General features: G+C 35.7%; 2 protein-coding genes and 1 long non-coding RNA gene across 5 annotated transcripts in view; 1 reads left to right on the top strand and 2 right to left on the bottom strand.

The window, feature by feature from the left end:
• LOC310879865 overlaps window positions 1-6711 on the bottom strand; it is a 48480-nt gene extending 41769 nt beyond the window's left edge. The window contains exon 1 of the long non-coding RNA XR_014571191.1: window positions 2129-6711. This is a non-coding gene — a long non-coding RNA (uncharacterized lncRNA). The remainder of the gene's footprint in view (window positions 1-2128) is intronic.
• The window catches only part of LOC310879844 (uncharacterized protein), a 796982-nt gene that overhangs the window by 42321 nt on the left and 730000 nt on the right, over window positions 1-24661 (top strand). The window lies entirely within an intron of this gene.
• The window catches only part of CDH8 (cadherin 8), a 360695-nt gene that overhangs the window by 192813 nt on the left and 143221 nt on the right, over window positions 1-24661 (bottom strand). Inside the window, exon 1 of one of the 3 annotated variants that reach the window (XM_083794666.1) lies at window positions 14594-14610. The exons of 1 other annotated variant lie outside the window; for it this stretch is intronic. The gene's annotated coding sequence lies outside the window, so the exon portion shown is untranslated. Of the gene's footprint in view, window positions 1-14525; window positions 14545-14593; window positions 14611-24661 lie in introns of those variants that run through there. One more of the 3 variants, XM_083794667.1, reaches the window with a different exon arrangement.

The following is a 24661-nucleotide window of genomic DNA, read 5'->3' as shown; positions in this document are numbered from 1 at the left end:
GACAGGTTACAATCATTTATCCTGTAAAAAAGCTTCATGTTAATTGACTCTATATTTACATATAAGGAACGCATATTTTAATCTGTTTTACATGAATAACTTCTCCACAATGAAGATTTCATTTCCTTTTTTAAAACAACATAACTACTTGCCTTATTTGAAGAGACAAACCTCTTCCAAATTGTTTTGACCTTTCTTACTGTCCTTTCTCAAAGTGGAAGTTGTATCTGCTTTCTCAGTTCAGGAGTTTGTTATCTATAAAGCAAAAGGATGAACTCAGCTTCAAACTGAAACCGTTCCATTGTGCTCCTTCTGGTTTGGCAGCTCACCCTATCTGTCTGTACTTGAAGCAGCCACATTCTTGACTAGTTCAACTAAATTATTTCAGTCACAACAGATGAAAGACCTAGAATGGACCAACTTCAGCAATACACTGGAAAAGATCTCTGGTCAAAACCAGAGAGACGTGGAGACATCCTAGACTAATTACTAGGAAGGTCAGGACATTAATCTAGTCTAGAGCAGAACTGCCTGAACATGGCATTCATACATCCTGGCAAAAGTGCCCTTGGCTTCTGAGTATCCTGCTGCTGTTTAATATTTTGTCCTCAGCCTCAGCAAAGTTTTATTCTCTTCCTACGCAAATCTTCAAGTTTGAAAGAAGCTGCGTAAAGATGAACTACCTTCTTCTCCAGCTCTAATTTCATCATCTTCAGATCAGGGCTCAGTCACCACAGATCTGATGCTTCAATAAAATAGCAGCCATTTATTCAGCAGAGTCTCTGGCCTCAAGGATTCATTTTTAGGTGCAGAAAGTTTTTAGAAGTGATCTCCAATACTTAGCTATAACTTACAAATGAAAGCTTACAGAAGTCTGCACACATTTAAACCATGATTTCACATCAGGATAGAGTTGAAATTCTTATTTAATTCTTGGGTTTGGAAGAAGGTTTGCTGTGATCAAATCTATACTTACTACAAAATGTTTGGTTACAGAAATAAACCTCTAGCATTAAGATAAATTACTTACCAATTACTTAGCTTTCCAATAAATCCTTCACTCTACATTTGACCTTATCAGTCAGCTATGTCCTGATTTTTTCCAAGACCACAGTAAGTATTAAAAGCCAGCTGTACTGGGCTCTGAACAGAGCGAGACAAAACTTTCCTCAAAGTATCCAATTTCCTTTGCATAGTATCCATGCATTTTCATACAGATCTAGCTAATATAGAAGACTGCCACTAGCAGAGATAAATGCTTCTGTCTTAAGGCCCCCGCTGAAATCCTAATAAAGAAGCATGTTAGATTTCTATTTGTCAAGCACCACATTTAAAGCATTGCAATAAAGCAATTAAGCATATTCACACTACAACCCTGAAAGTTACTGTTCCATTTCTTCATTCTCAAATCACTACTATTCCTCTAATAAATATGTGTCCTCTAGGGGCTTATCTGTTACCGCTCTATATCTTTACAGCACCTTCGTAGCAATCTTCTATTGTGTTCTGAATTACACCCTGCAGAAATCACTTCCTGCCACTGAGACAGACCAATTCATTTCATGACTACAAATCTATATTAATGCCTTTTCTACAGTTTCAAAGATGAGTCCTCCCATTTGTTACTCCTAAGCATATCAAGGCCTATATTTATGGAAACGGAAATATATGCAAAGTTCACAGCAGTTTTTATTTTAATAAGCAACTACCTGATGCTCCATGATCAATACAGTAAAAGAGTAATATGTGCATTAAATTACAAAGAAATATCGGCAAAGAATCAAAAAAGTGACAAGCAAGTGCAATGGAACAGCTACAATGGAATACTTAGTTTATATTTTTCCTCTAAAAGCCACTCTAACATCATAGCAGATTCAGAATGGAACACAGTAGCAGAGTGCACATGGAATTTAATTTTGAATGATATTGAAAGGTCAGTACAGAATTACTCAGCTCATATTTTTGTGAAGATAACATGTGTGAACTAGTTATTTCCTCCCTTTAACATATAATGACCTTGTCCATTGATTTAATGAGAAAATTATACATGCTGTACTCAGATTTAACTAACTCTCCAGAATTAAAGATATAGCAAAGGAAGAAAAAAATAAAAAGGAATGAGACAAACCTCACACTGGCAACCCAACCATCTGGTGGAAGAAAGCCCAGAGACACCAACACAGTGACCTGCAGAGCCTCTGTTATGACACCTGCTGGAGCAGAGATGGGGGAAGCTGTGCAAGAGATTGTTCTGCCTCGGGTGCGCTGACCTTATTGATGTGATATGTGAACAACGCATATGGTTAAAGTGCCAAGTCACACATGTGCTGCTAGTAGCAAGGAATGGAAAAAGACAACACCATTTAAAACAGTGAAGTGTAATTATAACTTGAGAATACTACTATAACCTTAATTACACTCAAATTGCTTAATCTGTGCCAGGGCCATATGTCTTAGTCCTAAAGGCTCCAGTAGTATCCCATGTCACAGAAAGAAACATCCATTTAATTTAAAAACATTTAAGTTTCCAATCAATTTGAGCATTTAAACTGATCTCCTCAATTGCTTTAACAAATATGGAGACCTGATACCATTACAGAGTAACCTCTAATGCTTAAAAGTGGACAAAAGTGAATAAGGACTCCTAATTCTCTTTCTAGCTCCGATATAGCCGCTGCATAACCCTATGTTTCTTTTATTCTTTATGCTTTAGCCATCTGCAAATTGCCAGCGTTAAAAAGATTGGAAATTTGTATGATTAACATCCCTAGACCCTGTAATACAGAACTAAATAATATAACAAAGAAATCATCTGCACTTGCTTTCCACTGCTTCCTAGTCACAGCTGAAGAAATCAGTTTTGAGATACAGAAGCTTAAATTGATAATTGCTCCAGTATCCGTTTTCCTGCTGAGATAAATCAGTTTGGACATGCTCAATAGAACTGCTCCCAGATTCAAGAGGCAGAAGAGTAATTACAGAGCCCTGACTAAAGGATTTGGTTCTTTTGCTTTATTTCAGATCAAATGTGATCATGCTCCTCCTATACTTGTCACATACCAAAAAATGTCTTCATATAGCAAAGACACACGCTCCATACAACACAGCCCTGGATCAAGGGACACCTGCACTCAGGTGGCACAAGTCACGGTCTCCAAAACTGATCCCACAAAGTCAAGGTAGGACAGGGCTGCAGTTGTGTCAGCAACATCCTGATACCCACTGTGGAGCACAGCACCGGTGCTGTTCACAAACCACAGGTTGCTGAACAGGCACAGGCTGACTACTCTGGTTTGGGCCATTGATACTTGAGGAAAAAGCTTCAACACTGTGGGTTTTTGTTCAGTTGCAGACATACATGGTTTTATTTCTCCAATTGCATGCAGGTTCTTAATTTCATAAGTACAGTGAGTGGAGAGATGTGATTAGAAAGGGACTTCTGAAGAGGAACAGACTTCTACAGGGGTCCCCTAGGGGAATCCATTAGAGGCCTTAATGGCTGATACTTGTTTGTAAAATTAACTTGAAGCACTGTGTAATGAATATTAGACTAAATATACAGGTTACCTCAGTAAAACAACTGGCTATTCCACTTTGTTTTGCTTCAGAAAAATTTAAAAACCAGAAAAAAACTAAGATGACTGAATATTTAGGTTGTTTCTTGTGATGTTACCCTCTGTTTCTCAGAACTAGTTATTCACAAGAATATAAAAACTTCCCAAAGGAAAGTGCTGGATTCAATGAAACAAAAAAAACCAGAAGAGACAAGTAGTCATGCTGACACTCCTTATAGGTATCAGCCTTATGCAAACCTGTCATCTGAGTAAGAGTAACAAGGACCAAGTCTCTGTACTGTGGTTTTAGGGTTCCACATATGAGTTTCTTGCTTATGATCTATGTTCCAAACAACCACAGTGTGGCAGTGTGGGATTTATTTCCTTAGAGCCAGATGACAGCTAATGAAAAACAAAAGCACATATGGTGGATGACAGGTCCTCTAAAACAACTATTTTGTTCTACAGCTCTGCTTCCATCAGGCTACATCACCTGTAATCACAAACATGGCCAGACTCACATTCTAGAGTCTCTGGGGGTCTCATTTTGTACAAACACTTCTGAAAGCAAAAGTATAATACTAAGTGCTAGGTTACTGGCAAAAGCTACTGAGGTAGGGCATTGGGATTGTGGAAGGCTCTTTAGTTCTGAAAAAAAATCCATCATAATCTAACATTTTGTATTCAGTGAAAGATGTCACTTTTGACAAATTAATGTTTTCTATCAGAAAAAATAAACAGAGAAACCATAACGGAGTTTCACCACTAACAAGTGACATGAAACATTCCTGGCCTGCTCTTAAGTATTTCTGGATCGTTGCAAAAACATTTCACAAGCAGGCCTTTAATTCTGAAGCAAGCTTGTGCTTGAAGGTCATGGGATGAAACAAATCAAAGTTTACAGAATAATTTAAAAAATAATTCAGTCAGTAAGACTGCAAACAAGAAACTATTCATAGAAAGGGTTACGCAGGTTTTATTGACTGGTGTGTAATGAAACTTTAGAAAGTTTTTTTTTTATACCTTAAAATCATACAAGATCATGAAAAGCTGCAGTAGTTCAGGCCCTCTAAAGGTTGCATGAATTGTCATTAAGCTGTCTCATAGCCCGTCACCACCACTACTTCATGCATCTCATGGCTCTCAATTGAAATACTGATCAATTCCAGTACTACTTGATTTCTACAATTACAGTTTCAAGGTGATATGCTATGGCATAACATTAAGCATAGATTTCATTTCTCCTTCATTAACAATCAACCTTACAGTCAAATATTCATTAACATGAACTGCAAAATAAAAATCAACAACAATTTCAAATGCTTTATATTTCACAATCCTTTCACCAGATCTAGTTCAGTAGCGCTCTAGGTCTCTGAAGTCTTCATAATACTTTTCATCTTTTGAAAGGAAGCATTTTTATTAGACTTTTTTTATCATTATTACTCTACATCAGTTTCTTTTTTATCATCATCATTATTCTACATCAGTTTCAAGTCCATTCCCTTTCTGGATTACAGCTTTCCTCTAGCATCTCTTTCACCATTTAGCAAACAAAACCTGAATCTGTCCTCTGGATCTACGCTGTGTATTCACTGAAAGACACTGTTCTAAACTGAAATAGTAGAATCAGATATTGAAGGCAGATTTCCTCTGCTTCATGGACTGGCAAGTACAGCAAGTAAAAAATCATAGATAAAGCGCATAAAAACAAACAATAACAGTTGGTTTGCTATATATAGCTTGACTTGGCAATGCAGGCCATTGACTATCACCCATTGAATAATACTGAATTGTTGAAGGATTGTTTTCATAATTAAGATCTTTTTTTTTCCTCGGTCCTCTAGTTTATTTTTTTCTCTGAAGCATTCAATCTGGTATGCACATGTAACACATTGTTATTCACTTCCAAAACAATGTTAACTTGTAAAGAACAAAAAGCTATTCTATTAATAATGATCTTCTTACCAATTCTGACTGGAACCTCTCAGGAGTTCAGATTTAGCTACTTTGCTTGGATATGAACAGTGCGATTGCTTATACTCTACAGAGTACAGGTGACATTGTCATGCTAAGATTCTGTACTTTTTATTGTTAACTAACTTCCTGTAAAATCCTGTGAATGCTAGATAAGGATGGTTTTTGCCTGAGAGCAAAGGCTGATAAGTGAGGTGTTTCATTAAGCTCAGCTAAGATTCTGAGAAAGTTACTGATGCCTTATCTCAAAAGGACTATATGGTTAGACAGCTATCTCAGTAAGAAGCCCTCCCTTTTCTCTATTTCAAACATAGCCAGAATCTAACCATTTTTAAGCCAAACCACTTACAGCACTCAGACAATACCACTCATTTAATATAGTTTAAGTTCTAACATTTCTGTGGCAGATTAGACAATATTTATGACAAAATCCAGAACAGTACATATGGAATTCTTAAACATTCTAGACAAAGATGTCCTAACATTTCAAACATTTCTTCATCTTCCCATAGAAACATGATTTCTGAAGTACTGCTTTCATTACACAGTACTCCTCTGAACATATGCAAAGCAATTTCCCAGTACTTTATGAAATCTATTCCTTTAGGATACCATTTGCATCCTAGGAATTAGTGCTATCAAGCATTTGCATGGAGATCATTAATATTTAAAGTAGTACATAGAACATAAGCAATTGAAAAATGCGTAGTCTTAAAACACACGCAGACCCTTCTCATATGACCTTCTGCAAAGCAAGTAGCTCTGCTCTCCCCACTGTTTAATTTTAAAGTTCTAAAGGCTCCTGCTGCCTAGACAGCACAAGTAATACCTTAAGATAGAGTCCTGGATCCTAGGATTATTTTCTGAGAATACTGACACTGTTCTGGAAATGCAGCAGAAAAAGAACCCTCTACCACTGTGTCGTAAAACCAGAAGGCCCCCTCTCCTCCCCGGAGCCCATAGTGCCCTAAACACAAATGTGAGGAATGGTCTGCATGCCTCTAGGCTCAACACCCCTTCCTTGCCCGTTCCTCCAGCTCCCTACTTATTGCACGACCCAAAGAGGAGCTTAGTTCTCAGAACTGTGCTCAGCTAAGCAGTTCTTGAGAGCAGTCTTCAGTTTCTGACTCCATAGCGTGCACTGTGGTCACCCAGACTTCTATAGGACTTGATTTATTGTTGTTGAACTGATGTGAGACTGCTCTGGGGCTGCTGCTGAACTCAACTGACCTCTCTCCCCTTGTGTAAATTGCCTCACACATTGCTGTAAGTATAGGCTTAGTCAAGAAATTGTAATTATCAAAACGCATGAAACTGGATATATAATTTACACTTGATCATCATGCTATTTCATTTTCATGTTGTATTTTTCTCATTTTAATTAAGTTACTACACTGCAGATTGAAGTTAGATAGCATGCCTTCTTTGCTGCTCTTGCTTAAAGCAATGCTCTGAGGTATCCCACTGAAATTGCTAAATTCCCGCTCTGAGGGATATTTAATTTTTCCTGCCAATTCTGACAGTATTAGCTACCTTAACAAAGGGTTAGCATCAGTTCTGAATTATTCTCCAGACTGTGTTTACTTCCAACGTAAAATAAATGTTAAGAGAAAAAACATTTTCTTAATGTTTTTCTTAATGTAAATATTCTGTTTTGAATATACTTCCAAGTTCATAATGACCAAAACAAAAACACAGACATGATCTCTGAAAGTTTTGCAGGTAAGCAAACTAAAAAACTAGGTAGTGCTGTATTTATTTAGAACAAGTGCTTGTGTTCCTCAAATACAAAAAAGTATTGATTTGCAACTGTTACAAGATCTGTTTCCTCTAAACACAACTGGCCTAAAGCACTTTCCAGAGTACAGTATTGTTGATCAAATACAGCATATTCCTGCATCAGTAGTGTGGGAGGTAAGATCATTCCTTCGAGAATTACCGTAGTCAAGAGGCAAGTGATAAAAATCATCCAAAATAGACAAGTTAGATTTAAAATGAAATAAAATAATACACCAGAGGCTTCTGCACCTAATAATGCTTGTTTTTCATTTCCCAAACTTGTTTCCTACCATATCAGATAGAACAGAGTTTCACTGCCATGAATTTTTAATTTGCGTTTAATCAGAGTTTGGTGAATTCTTACTACCTCCTTCCCATGCAGACTTCAGAATGGTTTACTGAATTTTCACAGTTGATGTGACCAAAGGAGACAAGAATCCAGATGAAAGATTGTTTTACCTGTCAGTAAATAAGCATGCTTTGCTTAGAGCTCACATTCTGGAGAGGCAGGAAATTCACTTGCTTCAGTCACTTCTAGCATGTTATAAGGCTCACATATCCCAGCAACTTTATGCCTTGAAGAAGAAATTTACCTACAAACCAGTTTACCAACACTAGAAATCTGTGCTATGCCCAGATAATCAACTTGACACATTGTGTTAGAGATGTATAGGTATTCTCCAAGAAATTACACCTCTGAACAGCAGATTATTCATTCTTCACTGACCTGATGTGGTTTTCCAATACATAACTTATATAAAGCTTTCTGTTTTTGGCAGAATTATTGTGGTGAAAGTTTCTGTTTTGAGAACTACCACAAACTGAGTTTTCTGAGTTTCTACAGAGGAAGGGTGGTACTGAAGCATTGTAAGAATGCAGGAGTGTACTCCTGTACTGTGTATCTAATGAATTCTGTTTAGGTTTAGTTTCTCCATTCATTTTTCTCCCCTCGTACAGGAGAGGAAAGTTGATTCATTCTGCATGCAAGCAGTACCCATCTAGTTAGTATGAAGAAACTACTTCAGACTGTCAACGTGCGGCTAGGGGAGCTTTCAGACAGAATGGAAGGCAAATTGACCAAGCATTGATTTATAACAACAGCCAGCCAAAGAAGGCAGAAATGTGAAAACAGTGTGAGCAGAGTGTGAAACAAAAACCTGAACTGTCAGGGTACTGAAAGAACAACCAGCTGCTTTCCTCAGTGACATAAATTGAAATAAAAGTCATCTGGCAGAAATATAAGCAATGCTACTGCAATAACACGTAAATAACTTGGATTACTTCAAAAGAGTTGTTCTGCAGAGCTGAAGCGAACTGCTGGTTGCATATATAACATCCATTCGCAGAAGCTAACAGGCTAGAACGCATATTCTGCAGAGTTTCCATTCTCTGAAGAGTTGGAATATTTGCTCTTGCTAGAACAATCTAGAACACAAATTCTTTATTTAGGATCTGAAACAGTGCCCATGGATTACAGAATAGCTGTTACTGGCACTGCTTTTTCTGTTTATCCCTAAGAATTGCATAAATATTACTGTCAGCACTTTCTTCCTGTGTTTAGATAAAGAAATTGGTTATATACTGACCACAGGTTATTTCAACAAATGAGCTGGCCAAAAACTGCAGAAGCAGTAATCCTTTTGTGTACATACCACAGCAACAGGTGATACACAAATTTATACTGAATTCCATAGATGCATGTCGTTTTACTATTCATGCAACTCAACAGATAATTGTTAATTAATAATCTGTTAAAATTGTTGTGTTCTGTTCCAATGCATGCAGTTATTTTATGCACTTATAATGCCATTTAATTCATTGAAGATAGATGTACGAGCACCTTATGAAGTTTATTCTGAAATAATCACTACTAAATACTCAAGCTTATAAGGATGTGAAAGCTGATTTTGAAGAAAATCTCTCCAATAGCCAGGATCTGCATGAAACACTACCATGGCTCACCATACACTAAGTCTACCTGTCCTCAGCTACAGCAATGCATTTTAGTTACCTTTGATATTACACAAGTTTTAACATCTCAGCCGAACCTATCATCTCAAAGCCCTTCACAAAGGATAGCACACATCGATAATTTGAGAACAATTTGTCATCACCTATGTGTTTTTGTGTGCCAAGGTAAAAAACACAGCTTGTTTTCCTCAAAGAGTTCAGACTTGGAGAAAGGCATTGGACTCTGCAGGGAAACACCTCAAAGCAAACACCAAAATACCAACAAGAGAAGGGACTAACACAATACTTGAATTAATTCAGTTTATTTTCCACTTGTTTTATTTCCTACATTAAAGCACTGAAAGTCATGTTTTCTCTATATGCCTTATTTCATGTAAAGATACAAACATATTTAAAAATATGGGAAAAAGAACAACCTAAGTGTATTTTAGGACTATAGAACCCTTTTCACCTTGCCAAAAATATATAACCAACAGAGACAGGAAGCAAGATAAGAAGAAAAAATGCTACTGTATTGAGGTGTAAGGTAAAGGTCAGTAAATCACATAAGCATTCTTATTTCAAGGCTGACTTACTGGGTAAATTACTCTGAATCCCATATAGTATCTACGGAAAGTTGTTTAGAGATTCAAAGCCTGCACAAACTACTCTAGTGGGGGAGGGTGGAAATCTAAATTATGAACTCAATCACTAGTGAGTAGATAACTAAACAAAATATTGAAAATATTCATAAAGAAAAAAGTCCATGCTCATTTCATCCACTTCCTATGAGCAGTCCATTTAATACATGCAAAACTAAGTGGAAGGTGGTTCACTGAACAGCAACTTTTCAGAATAACTGTCAGAAACCAAAGGCTCACTGTATTTCCACCCAACCACCCAAGTAGAAGTAACCCCACCTACTCCTGAAACAGTTTTGCAGTTTCTTACATTCCTTGCTTTCTCAACTGCTTCAATTTTGTCATCAGATGTGTTTTGGCAGGTATATACGTTTACAACTTGGACAATAGTTTGTATTGCTTTGTTCTGTTCCTCTTCATCAAATGTGTTGAAAGACTCACCTTTAAAAAAGGCCTTGCAACAATATAAAATGGCGATCTTTCTCAATACTCAAAAGAGAAGAGAGGCTAGTATAATATACCTTAACCTGAAATTCAGTACTAGAAAAAGGTATGGAAATCAGCAGAAACTCAAGATTTTTTTGTCATTTTCTTTTCATTTCTATTTTGCCTTTCATATTTTACCTGAACCTGTTGGGAAATTTCCTTATCACCCCACCCCTCCAGGAAATACAAACTCCCATCAAAATCTGTGCTTCATTGTATCTTTTTGTTTGACCACCAATGAAATTACTTAAAAATACCAGTGGATCATTTAATTGAAGAAGTGCCAGACCATAACTGCACTGAAAAGTGCTCCAGGAATATTTACGTTACTTCACATCACCACTGCAATGAGGTTTAGCTCATGTAAATCTACATCTCTTCAGTCTGAGAAGTCACCTAGAAATCTTACAAACTGTTCTTACAAACAGTACTGTTACTTTCTCAGTTATCCATACACTTACTCATCTCCTTTTTTAGTGCTTATTCATAGAATTGTTAACTTTATTTTTGATTCATCCTATATGTATCATAGGTTTGCAAGTTTTTTCTCTTCCCTTGATTCTGCCTAAAACACTCAAAAATACCCATACGCATCTTGGCAAAAATTCAAAACCAGATTTCAAATTCTGAATTTCAGCATTGCTCCGAGGTGTTTAAAAGCAGAAAATCAGTAATGTAGCACATGAAAAGCTTTTTTTTTTTTTTAAAACCATTACTTTAAATGAAATAAAGCACCTGGATGAAGGCTAACAATGGAAAAATATTTCTGATCTCAGTTACACAAGCAATAAAAAAAAAATTGCCTGAAGTCAATGTAAGTTTACAAAGAGATACACATTCAGAACCTTCTAACTGCAGATAATCATAGAAACTGGAAAGGTATGATGCTTCCGAACTAGTGAAACAATCAAACAAAAAACACGCACAAGCATCAGAAGGTCTTGCAATGCAATACTGCTTTCACCATTACTTGAGTTCTTACAGTTTTAGACAGCAAGAACAAGTAAAGCTGGAACCTTCCTATCAGAGTTGTGTTTGGGAAGAAATGAGACATTTTGGCCAAATGTTTCAGGTGTTTTTGTGGAATATGTTGTGTCCCTCCCACCCTCCTCCCCACAGTCATCTCAGGAGAATATTTCTTCTAACTATTTTAGCCTGATACACACTGCTTTCAGTCTCTCTGCCTTTGAGCATTCCCTCCTGTTGGTCTTAAAACAGAAAAACAGCTTGTCTTAGAACCAAGCATCCTAGTTTGAATTAGATTATCATTAGAAGAATCACCTTGGGAAAGTCATTAAATCAGGATAAAAAACAAAATCATTATTTCCCTTCACATGTATACCACTGATTTGTGAACCCATAAAGCTGTTGAAAATCCAGAGAGATACAATCATTTCTGAAGATTTTTGCTTCGGTCGCCTGCCTAAAAGGCACCATGAATCTAGTCAATGGACAAATGCCTACAAAAATAACAAATAAGAACACTAGGACAGTCAAAATACTTAATCAGTCACCCATAAGCAAAACTAAAAATAAATTCACATGTGGAATACATATCGCCACTTCTCTGCCATTGTAAAAAGATATTAAAATTCTTACCCTTGACTCTGCGATTAAAGTAAATTTCTCATTTTGGAAGCAGGCTATTGGTCAAACAGCTCACATTTAGAAACCTTTGGAAATCTTCTTTTAAACTAAAGATGAACTCTATTTAACAATGCAAAGTTTTAATTTTTTCTAAGTGTTTTGAACTGCAATCATCACAACTGCTCATCCTGTCTGATGGCCTGGAAAGGGCTCCCTATGCCTCTGCATCATTAACTCCTTCAACAGTGCAGTCATGGCTAACACATTCATACTCCCTACTGCTTTCTTATTCCATGAACTTATAATTGCTACTAGTCATACGCATCCAGAAACAGCTGCTCAGGGTACCTCAGCAGATTGCATATGGGGTCTATAGGTTAGAAAACATATCTTTCAATGACTTCAGTGTAAGGAACTAAATTTAGCAACAGGAATTCTACTTTCACAGCAAGCAGTCTAACCAATATGATATTACATAGAGTATGGTATTACATAAAAGATGATATTGCTATAATTTAAGAAAGAAAATGATATTCGGTTCTTTCAGATGTCTTTCAGGCATTTACTTTTTGGAGAAAGCTGCAGATCTGCTATCAGTCTAATCCAGGCTTCAGAAAAGACAGAGCTGAAATTCACTCTTGTCTTTAGCGAGCTATTTGCTTGCTCATAGGGTGGTTTCTGAGTTACCCTCCTGATGCAAGGCTCCAGCTCGACACTGACTCCCACTTCAGGCAGGTATCAACATAGGACTGGATTTTCACTGACCACTGACTGTCTGAACTACAGCCTCCATGGTACTCCAAATACTAAAACCAGCTCAAAGTCACATGTAGGTTTTGGTTCTTTTGCCATGCACACAGTATATATACACTTTTACAGTATTTATTTGAAATAGTAAATAAAAGACAAAAGATGCAAACAGTTGTTCATCGCAAATCCTTACCCATTTCAGAAACCAAAAGTTGTTACTTTAAGTACCACAAGATCTTCTAAAAGTTTCAGCAAGATGCTGGTAATTAAAAAATATATATATTTTCTCCTATATCGGGACACACTTAATTCTAACAAAGAATAAATTCCACATCAGGGATAAAACTTGTTAACAACACTAATGACAACAATAACATAACAATAAGATGTTCCAACTCTAGTTTCCAATAGAGGAACATGGACAAATCAAGTAACTTCACTAAAGTCAACTGAATAAAAATAAAAATAGAAGTACATTCAGCATCTTCTCAATCAATCTGTTATTAAGATTAGCATGCTAGTGTAACAGACCCATCATCTCTTCTTTACATAAGGCACTTTCTAAAAAAGACTGCAGCTATTTAGCCACTTTCTTTTTGTCTTCTTGAAGAGCTCGCAGATATATTCTGTGGAAGGAGCTGAAGGAAATTTACTGTACCCCAAACACACTTGAGACATAGGTGTGCAGAAAGAAAAGCTACTTTAATGAACTCCCCTCTTATTGGTTACTTTTTCTAGGTGAGATATTTTTAAGTTAATAGGTATCAGCAACAGATTTTTAAATTCAATAATGTAATTTTAATGAAGATTAATTTCCTTTTCTATTAAATGGGCTTTTTGGATGCAAGGCTTGCTTCCAGTGGAAGCCAATTGCCAGAATTGTGTCACAAATTAGACATCTGAGAAGTAAGTATCAAGTTTGTTAATTACTGGGATTAATTTAATGTGCTTACTCTCATTAAGGTTTATGAACCACACTGTCTATAGGAGCATGAGAAAGTCCACAACAACAACACAAAGATGTCATAAGGCAATTAAGGCCACTGATGAGGAATTTAGTAATGGGGGAGGGGAATAGCAAGGCACATGTTTTGTGGAAAACAGCATTATTACACAAAATGAAAGACAAAACTAATGAAAGAACTAAATGAATATCATTTTAGTCTAAATAAGTTACCAACAAAGGAAGTTTTTTTTTTTTTTTTTGAAAGCTGGAAAGCATACACTTCAACCACAAGGTCATATGGCAGATAAGGCCACTCCTTCACTACTGAGCAACTGCACAACAAAATCCTCCCACGTTTAACCTATATACTATCAAAACCTAGCAACTCTTCTTTCCTTTGAATATCAAAAATATCAGAATTCATACAAAAATACTATGGGAAGATCAATTAGTAAAACACTACAATAAGACATCATTTTCAAGCACTTCATTTAAAAATAGGTGTACTCATGAAAATCAAATTTAAAAAGCACCACTTATAAAACATAGTATGTAACCCCAAATTAATTGGATTTGAACCACTGAAGACCAGTACCAACACAGACCAAAATTAACACAGTTACAGAAAACTGAAATACTATAGCATCCCTCCCTAGCTGCACTGATAATCTTCAAAAACCTCTAAGTTCCCGCCCTTTGGATTTGACACACCAAAGAACGCAACTGTCAGTTTTCCAGTAAGATTCAGAAAGCCTAGAGCTTCCAGAAGAAATAACACTGTTCTACCATCTCTAGAAAGGTTATCTCTAACATGCTACTGGTTTAAAAAACAAACAAGGACTATTTTGAACACACCTGTGCTCTGAAGGCAGCTTAAAGTTCTCCAACAATCCCCCCAAAATATCTGGAGCTATAAGGCTTACCCCCCTGCTTTTGCTTTAATCCATCGTTACAGCAAAAAGCTCTGTAAAGCCCTCCTAGCACAGCTTTATAGGTTTGAGCACAGCTCAATTAACCTGTTTCAGTGGAGCCTGGCCTCAGCTGAAGTGTGTAACTTTTTTTTGTATTATAGAGTCCAGGTGCTGGGTGGCTGCAGTGAGGCTTTGGGGGCTGTGAGGAGAGGCTGGGGTTGCCTGTGGTAGACGTGGCCGCTTCCAGCGGCTGCACAGCTGGGCCTACTTGCCAAGCTGGTGGTGCTGCTGAGAAAATGTATTTAAGAAGGAGCAAAATGCTACCTACATAAGGAAAACAGAAATGAGAAATGAGCCTATGAGTGCTAAGGCTAGAGAACAAGCGGGGAGGAGGTGCTAGGGCAGGTATTTCCCTGCAGCCTGGCTAGAGGCCTTAGTGGAGCAGGTATCCCTGCTGCAGCCATGACAAGGTCCCCTAATAATGTGGTTAAGTAGATCTTGTATTAGAGGTTACTAATTGGAAATTAACATAGGCCACAAAAATTGTGTGTTCTGTTTCTGTGAAAAGCTGTTTCTTATTTCTCATAAAGTTTTCAGATTTTTTTTCTTCTTCTTTCAGGGACTGTATTTTAGATGGAAGGGGAAAAAAAGTACTTTCCCTAACTTCTCCCTCTAAATAATTAAGGCTTGCTATTAATGTTTGAGTACTTCAAGCTTGATATTCTCTTAGCTAAGACATAATAGATATTGTATCTATCCTACACTGTTTTTGAGAGCTTATGATATGAGTCCTATCAATGCTGATTAGGCTGAACGCAGTAGGAAGTAGTAGAAAGTGTTTTTCAGAATGAATACAAGAAAACGAGTGTGTGGTGGAAAATAAACCTTTAAAATGTTTACCCTTAGGGAAGCAATAGAACTATTGCAGTGGTTTTCTATTTGTCTAACATATGGTATAGATAAATGTCTGATGCTGTTAGCAATCTTCTGTAGGGAATTAGTGTAGTTTCACTGTCTCTAGCTTTGATCGGTACACAAATATCTGGATATTAAATACTGACAAGAAAAATAATGGACAAGTGTCATTTTTGAAGTTATTCAAATACATAACTTTATGAAGCTAAATAATTTCAAATGAAAAGTGTTTTCCAATTTTACACATAACTAATAATTAGCTACTTCAAATACATTTGGAGAGCATATCTTTTCCTTTCTCCATAAATTATTCTGTAGCTGTGCTGGATTCCAGTAGGGCTTTTTTTATTTTTATTTTATTACTTTTTAAAGCCCACATCTAATTTGTTTGCTGTTTTGAGCTTCAGCTGGATGTGTGGGTGGAATTGAGTTGGACATATCCCAAAGAGAAGCATTATTTTTTATAATAAAGTAACTACGGGGCCTCGTAACACAGAGATCTACAGTTACAGTTTACACAGTAAGTTTTGATGTTGGCGGAACTCGGAGAAAACACCCTTTTAGACTGTTACGCTAGCTGAAATAAGGCATTCATTTTAAAGGTTTAATGTCATAATTACTATGATAATCTTATTTTTTCTGGTAAAAATACAAAATAGATGGTTAAAGCACTTGAATGAAACTAACAGCATGTATTTCAAACAAGTAGATAATGTTAGTGAACTCTGTTTCAAATGAAAATTCTTCATGCTGTATACTTTACTGTGGCCAACTCAACCTGGAAAGTGTGGATAGGCTCCAAGGCATTTTGTGTGCTTCTTCCAGAACTGCCTTTGAAAACTGGAAGCAGGTAACAATGCAAATTTAATTTGTTACGCATTTAAATAAAATGTCTGGGTCTCAGATATGGGAGCAAAAGGTGGTTTCTGGTGTTTGATCTTTGATGCTACAGTGTGTTCTGTTATTAATTAATGAGGTGAAGCATGCAAATAAAGATAAAATACAGGTTGGGACACATTTCTGGGTGAAATTCTACAGCTCTTCAAAATTGATGATATTTCTGTCAGTGGGCCAGTGAAGCTGTGAAGTCTGGTTTTCACTCCATGTTTATCTCGTACTATGTGTGTGTGTGTACATATACAAATCTATCTATATGCATGTGTATGTAAAATGAAGTAATACTGTTGGCAGTGTCCTTCTCTGTGACCGTGCTCCTGAAAAGGATATTAGGTATTTGTATACTCACAACAAATATGAACTAGATTAAAGGGGTTATCATGTCAAAAAAAAAATGCTAGTAATCATTCAAATCAATCCTGGCAAACTGGAAATAGGAACAGGACCACATTTTATTTCTCTGTTGAAGCTGGAATATTGAAAAGCCAATACCAGTGGGAGCGTTGAATTTTGTGTTCATAAAATCCTGTAAGAAACAAAGGCAGAAGAATGCCATCTCTAATTTGAGATGCAATAGAAAATCACATTTTTCATAATCTGTAGTGAAAGGAGAAAGCTGGAAAACAAAAGGATATCAGAGGATGCACCTTGAAGTGTGTGTATGGACTTTTCCTAGTACCTGCATATTTTAAAAATATTAAAACTCACTGCAAGCTGTAGAACTTCTGTATGAGCAATAGGTATACTCTGTCCATTCAGTTATGATGATATTTTTGTAGAAAAAATCCCTGCCTCTAAAAAATAAAAAAATCCCATATTATTTAATGAATCCTGCTAATCATCTTAGCAGGAAGTTAGCATGGTGATTTATTTGTACTCTTCTACTGACACTCTGAAACTCGGTTGTACTTTAAGTATTGGATGACAGAAATTAATTCTTTCTGAAAATAATCCTTGCAGTGTGTGCATGTGTGTGTGCCTATATATGTACATATACCTTCTTAAATTGTCAGAATTAAAACAAAGGACTTTAGAAATCAAGCTTTGATGGCTTTCTGCAGAGCTGTATTCTGCATTTCCTGTCTTATTAGCAGATGTCACGCTACTTTGTAGGAATTTCTATATTGTGATTAATGCTATGATTTTTTTGTATGAGGAAGAAGTTCTATATGTTGTTGCTTCAAAATAATTACAACATAAAAGGATATGTGTTGTTTGTTTGTATGTGTTAAGTACTAGCTCTCATCTTCACAAAAAAGCAGTTCTGCCTGTTAAACCCAATATAAGAGTGTTTAATCAAAAAGAAGGTACTTTCAGGACTGCTAATATAATTATGATTTTAAAAGTTTTAAGATTCACATCCTCCCCTAGAATCGTAAGTGATTGAATGTATAAAACAATTTGTAAGGAAAGTACATACAGCTCTTTCGTAGTATTTAACAATATATATTTTTTTCTGTTTGATAAGCATGACTTCCACTGAAAATGAGAACAAAACCTTCACAGTACTAACTCCTCAATGTTTTTTAAGATCTGTCCCAGGAATGGTGAAAATAAGTGATGACTATGGAGCGAAAATGTAGTTAGGCTGACAGAAAACAGTGCTGCAGAAATATTTAATAATAAGATTTAGATAAGGAGCTTCAGTAAAATAACTGGGAATAAAGCTGACAAAGCCTAGATTTTAAAACAAGTCATATGGAAGTGGATGAAACAGCTCTATATTTGTATACTGACATCTAGCTGGAGCATTTTATTTATGTATGGTGTTTTTAGTAACACAGACATTTAAACCAGCAAAATAGCTTTATGCAAAAGCTGCCTACTCAACAGATGTATTAACTGTTTGCTGTTGGAGGTATGAAGAAAATTATGTAGAATTAGTGGGAAAACAGGTGACAGCTACAGGAAATAAGTATTACAATATATGTATTTTAGAGAGAGAGAGAGAAACAGAAAGTACTGAGAAAGGATTTCAAGGATGCTCCTGCTCAAATGTTAAGCAGAAAAGATCTGGAAAACTCGGAAGACTATCACTCTGAGCAGATCAACCATAGTCATTTTGTTTTGTTTAGTTTTCCATTACTTTGCCAATCTATGAAAGTTGGATCACTAAGAAATGGTCCAACAGTGAGAAAAATAGCACTTCAGTGCTGTATTGCTGCTTCACAATACAGGTGACAGAACTGTCTCAAATTTACAAATTAGATTTTTTTTTTGTCCATTATGTTTCTGTCAGTACATTACAGCGATAAAAACTTCCAATAATATACAAAGGAAAATAAACGCTGTCAGGAAGGGAAATATGCAAGTCACAAAGGCAAAAAAGTTAATCTGAGAAAATGAACGACAAATCGACAGTAACCTCACCTCCCATTGTATTCTCTGTTTGGATCTACTATGGAAACTATACTTAATACTTCTGTAAATTAGTCTTAATTAAATGCTTAAAGCATATTTCAACCTTTTGTTCTGTATACATAATGATTAATATTTCAAAATTTTTAAAATATTTCAGAATAAAGCAGATTGATGTCGCTACATTTTGCCTTCATTTTGAAAAGAATTTTTCATTTTTTACTTGGATTTATTTTTTATCTATTTATGATTTCTAGCTCCCTTTCCACAATAACATCACAATAAATAGTATTTCTCACTGAAGTATGTTTATTTTTGTAAAAAAGAAAAAATAAGTAGGATTAACTATAGAAATATAGGAAAATATAGATACTTAAATGAGATCTGTTCTTATTTTCTTAAATTCTGGTTATACTGTAGTGCAACAAACATAACTCAGAGAATGGGTTTTCAAGTATAAAGAATGTAGGATCATTGGCTTTCAAAACTTTCCCCACCTTAGACGGACATGGCAGATCAAAGCTAAAAGTTACGTGGTGGTTATCAGCAAAATTAACCATTACTGCAGGAAATAAAAAGTACCTATTAAATTCATAAGCAGGTTTGTCTGTTTAAGATTTCCAGAGAAGTTTTGTAGGCTTTCATAACTAGGTTAAATTCTGGGCTGCCACCTGAACTTTTCCAGGTTTATTTTTTCTTTCAACTAAAACATCAATTTTTTTCAACATTAAGTCATTAATAACTAGCATGCCTGAGATAAAAACTCCTCTCCAATATGTTGCTGTTACTGCACTACCCTTTGTATCGACTATCATGCCTTAGATTTGTTCCCTCAGCACATTTCTTTGCCTTCCTACATATTTCTTCCGAATTATTTATAAAGTAAATCAGCCAATATATTTGAAAACAGGTTATGAACTGGATGTTAGTGCACCTGCATTTATATCTGCAATTCCCAAAGACTTGTCATTCATATTTGCCCTCTGTCACTGAGATCCAATCAAGTTCTGAATCTATTTGAGCAGCTCATCACTGCAACTTACCGATCTTGCTGATTAGTCTTTTATATTTTTAGATTGATTTAGATAGATTATTCTTTCGAATATTTTCACTGTATTTATAAAACGATTTCTTACATGCCCTAGTAAATTGCATATAGGGATTTCCCACTCAGTGCTTTTCAGGAGAATTTATAAAATATATTGCAGTGGTTTCTCTTTGATCCATAATCAAATAATAACTTTACATAGGCTTTCTGACTAAGATAACCTTTCTACTCTTTCTCAAACTTTCCTATTTGGACCTTCTATATACAAAAAACGAACATTCTCCTTATTTTTCCTCACCATTTCAAAGGTGAAATTATATAGCTCCTTTTGCTTGTATCTTGGCCTAGGAACAATCTTGCACGATCGATTTCCATAGCAATGCAAACTTCTGTTGATTCTTGAAAGGGCAAAATGATTGGGCTAGATGATCTAGACTAATCAGAGAAGGTAATTATGATCTATCTATCTATATATTTTATATATAATAGGATATACACTTTCTTTAGGTAATGAAATGCCTTCAGCTTGTTCTGAGACATGACTATTAGAAGTTACATTTACTTTCCTTTCACACTAATGCCTGTGAAGCTAACATGGCCTTTTGTTGCTCTTCTTCCTAGTCACCTGAAGCCTTGGTACTCTCAGTCTTCCCCAGCCTTCTTGAGGGTGGCCTAATACTATGAAGCATCTTTAAAATACTGTTTGCATTTGTTAGTTCTTTGCTGCTTGTTCATCATTCTCTTCCAAATTGCCTGACTTTGTACGGGAAGAACTTCTGACACCTACTGAAGTACAAGAACAGAGTAGCATTCCAGTGGTGTTTTTGCTCAGGGCATTACCAACTTTGTGCCGTCAACTATGAATAACAATTCTGCATTTATGACGAACAAGTTATGACAGATAACACAGCAGTCATAGTAATCTGCCAACCTGATAGTCAAAGCAATCTTGACTCACTGGTACATCTGAATTTACCGCATGACTTTGACAAATGGATTCTAAACCTGATAATCTAGTGTAACAATGACTGTGACCAGACTGTGCCTGTTTTTATTACCTCTATAGATAGTATAAATGTGCTCTGCAGATACTACAAATGTGAAAAATTTAAAGGTAAAAATAAATAAAAAATTAAGAAAAGGGAATAAAACTATGTACATTCTCCTCATTACTTTTCTAAGTTCACTCGCACTGAACACAAAACTGGAGCAGATAACCTACAGATGTTGCTTCCAAACTAAAGTATTCTGTAGTTCTACTGGAAATTCACAAAATTCACTCTGAAGATGGAGAAAAAAGCTTACAGACAACTGGAATGCTGCTGACTACATCTTCTCCTTTTCATCTTATTATTAAAATTTACTAATACTAATTACAACAAGCCATCCCAAATGAAGAGGGCGAGAAGCCCATAGAATTACCTAAATTCTTATTTTATCACTGTTCCTTATATTTTAAAATAAAAAATGCTTTCCTTCAGGACCTTTCAAACCATTTTTATCACAGCACAAAATTTCTACATCAGCAACTCTAATTTTCACACTGGAAACAAGAATTTTCTCTCTCTTTTTTTTTTTTTTCCCAGTCTGTTTAAAATTTAAAAAATAGGCAAAGCTTAACACAGACAAAAGTGAACATGTTCTTAGGCAGCTGAATTTTAAACAATCTTTCTGTTTAAACTGTTTTCTTATGAATTTTGTAATTTTTTTTTTCTTGGAGAATATCTGTTTACAAGAGCTCTTCTGCATTGTGAAGTGGAAAGGCAAGCTTTTACTCATATACATATCAGTTTCATCAATGGGTTTATGCAGGTGTTTGTGCAATACACCACACAGCTGGAAGTATTGAATATTAATCCAAGTTTTCTTGCATATATTTAATAACCTTTTAGTTAACTAATAGATGGATCCTATCCTGCAGACTGTGAGGGCATAGAGAAAGATGTGAAATGAGAGGGGATACATGTGTATACATCACAATTAAGTCAATATTTGCCAAGCTAAAGTAATGTTACAACTGTCCAGAAATAAACCCAATGAACTGAGTGCAATTGTAATGCCAGTAACACTTGAAAATAAGACAAATCTCACTTATAACAGCAAATTCTACATCAAACTTATGTTTGTTCTAGAATAACATGACAGGGAAAAAAAAGAAAAAGAAAAAAAAAAAAAAGACAAGACAGAAACTGGAACTGAAATAACCAACACACTAAACTACTGAGACCTGGCACAATAACTTCCAGGAAACTTCAGGTTTCACTTAGCATAAGTCATAAATGTACTTCATTTGTTCTGCTTTTTCTCCAGTATTTCTACACGATTTAATTTTTCTTCCCAATCAAAGATGACTATCAGTTAAAAAAAAAAAAAAATCGGATGATTATCAGTTCCGCTGCCTGTTTACACCTTCTAATCAATACTATTTCTCTCATGGTGCTAAACTTCAATGTGACCATCACTGCTGCTGGAGTATCATTACTACAGTTGAAGTTATCCATTTAGTTTGGGCAACAGATAACTAACACAGGGTGAATCAGAAAAGTAATTACTATGTGCTATCTAGTCTGCATAATTTCCAGGATGGATATCTATAGAATGTACCCAGTTGTGAAACATTCATACAATTATTTTATTTATTCCAGAATGGTCTAATTTTTCCAATATCTTTGACTGTGCCATTAAAAAAGTAACTGCACAACAGCTCAGAGATTCTCACTAAAAGCCTGTATGAAAATTGTAGGAAAAAATGTTTCTTATTCTCTATTTAGCTGACCATTTTTCAGTTGAATATTATCCTTTTGAAAGTCAGTTTGCTAGATTATGAACATCAGAGAAACTTTAATCCTTTAGAAGATAGATACCCTACTCTTCTCAATGATTCCTATGTATTTTGTCCTTCATAAAGTATCTAAGAATGTATATAACCATGATTTTTATCATGCCCAGTTTTTCCAGTACGTTTGTTTTCTCTCAGCTAGCACCAATGTCCATTTCCATTGCAGTTTCAGTCACTATTAGCAGTTTTCTAGTATCACATATTCAAATCTACGCATACTGAGTTGCAACAAAACTGTCCAATGCAGGATCCTTGTGGTCCTGGACTCCTCTACATGCAACTATATGCTTTCTCCTTTTCCCTGGATAGTATGACAACACTTAAATCATGTCTACTAATTCAACTCCCAAACAATAAACTTGAATTAACTGACTTTCTTTAATATTGAATTTCTTAAGCCAAATTCTCCTGAGAAACAGCTTTCTGCTTTTTGAATCTATTTCTGTTCCATCCTAGGAAATGAATAAGCCTATTCTTTAACCAGTGCTCAGATAAATTCTGACACATTTTACCCATCACTGATCAAGCACTTCATCTAATTAGCTCTCTAATGAACTCCTCAATTGCAAAGCTACAGGTATGCTGCATCTCTTTTCTAAACTCTTCAATGGGAAACCTTTTTAAAATACACCACACAACTAACAAAATTCCTCTTTCTTTTCTCTTCCTCCATCTATAGGGATGGGGTCCTACTGATGTGCATTGTTCCAGGGTTAGTTGATTCTTTCTCCTCCTACACAAACCTCTGTTAGCACTCTCCTCAAGTATCTGGCTGTATGTCTCAATAGCCTCTGTCTACAAATAAAAAAATAAAAAAATAAAAAAATTGGCAGATTTTAGCCACTGAATAGAAGTTATAAATTGGATTAAAGTAGGTAAGATATACAGCAGTATTCTTCTCTTGCTGTTGAACTGGGGCAATGAAATGTTATGAGTGATCATTCAAAGCTGGCATTTTATGCGCTTTGTGTACAGCTCTGCAAAGGATTTGATTCCTCAGCTTCTTCAGTAATCACTTCTTTTTGTTGTGACTTTATACCAATCCATTACACCAGCTACAATAAAGACTAGAGATAAAATGTCTAAACTCTGCACTTCAATGGAAGCCCATTAAACTGTAGCACACTAGTAGACTTTACCATTTCATGTAAATCATGTCTTGGAAAATACATCTGGCTTGCTCAATCAGCTTACCCAATGAGTTCTGATGGGCTGTTCGCTGACCTGCAAGGAGCCAGCTAAGCCATCCTCTGCATATTGGACTTGATGTGTCTGCCAAACTACATTATCCATCTGGTTGTGCAGACCTTTCTGACACAGAAAGGTCTTCTGCAGAACAGCTACAGTCAAACAACCTTTGTAATAAAATAAATAAATAATTTGTGAACATCACCAGTTGCTATGAAATTTGAAGAATATTCAGCATTTCTGACGAGCAAGCTATTATTTAAAATTCTAAACATGATTTTCTGAATCTGACTTCTGAGTCCTTTTAAAAGACCTTATTTTTTTTTTTTTTGAATAATGTGAAAAAAAAATGGCCCAGACATCAGAATGTGGGGATATTATTTAGACGATTAATACCATGGAACAGTGCAAAAAGGCAGCTATAAAGCATACAACATGCTTAACAAGAAGCCACAGGCAAGCTTTGAGCACAAATCCCCTAATCCTATTGATCCTACTTCTGAAAAAAGTGAAGCTTTTCTGTGACTCAGAAGGGTGACAATATACAGTAAGTGCACACGGCAGGCAATGTATGCTTCAGGAAACTTAATCACATAACCTTCTTCATTACTTGAAAAATCACTTCTGTCAATACTCAAGCCACATCCTCACTGACTGCTGCTGTTTAAGATGCTGTCAATCTTCCATATAATTTTGTGAACCAAATAAATTCCAAGTCATTTAATGTGTTATTATCTCTGCTGATAACACCCCATTCAGGAATTGCAGAAATAGGAAACTAAAACTTATTTTAGTCCTTTTGTTCTGGCAATTTCTCAGTCTCCCAGTATAAAAA

The sequence above is a fragment of the Anser anser genome (genome assembly GCF_964211835.1).
Source record: "Anser anser genome assembly, chromosome: 11".
Lineage (NCBI taxonomy): Eukaryota > Metazoa > Chordata > Aves > Anseriformes > Anatidae > Anser > Anser anser.
Note: the sequence above shows the minus strand (reverse complement) of the source record. Positions and strands in the feature narration are given on the sequence as shown.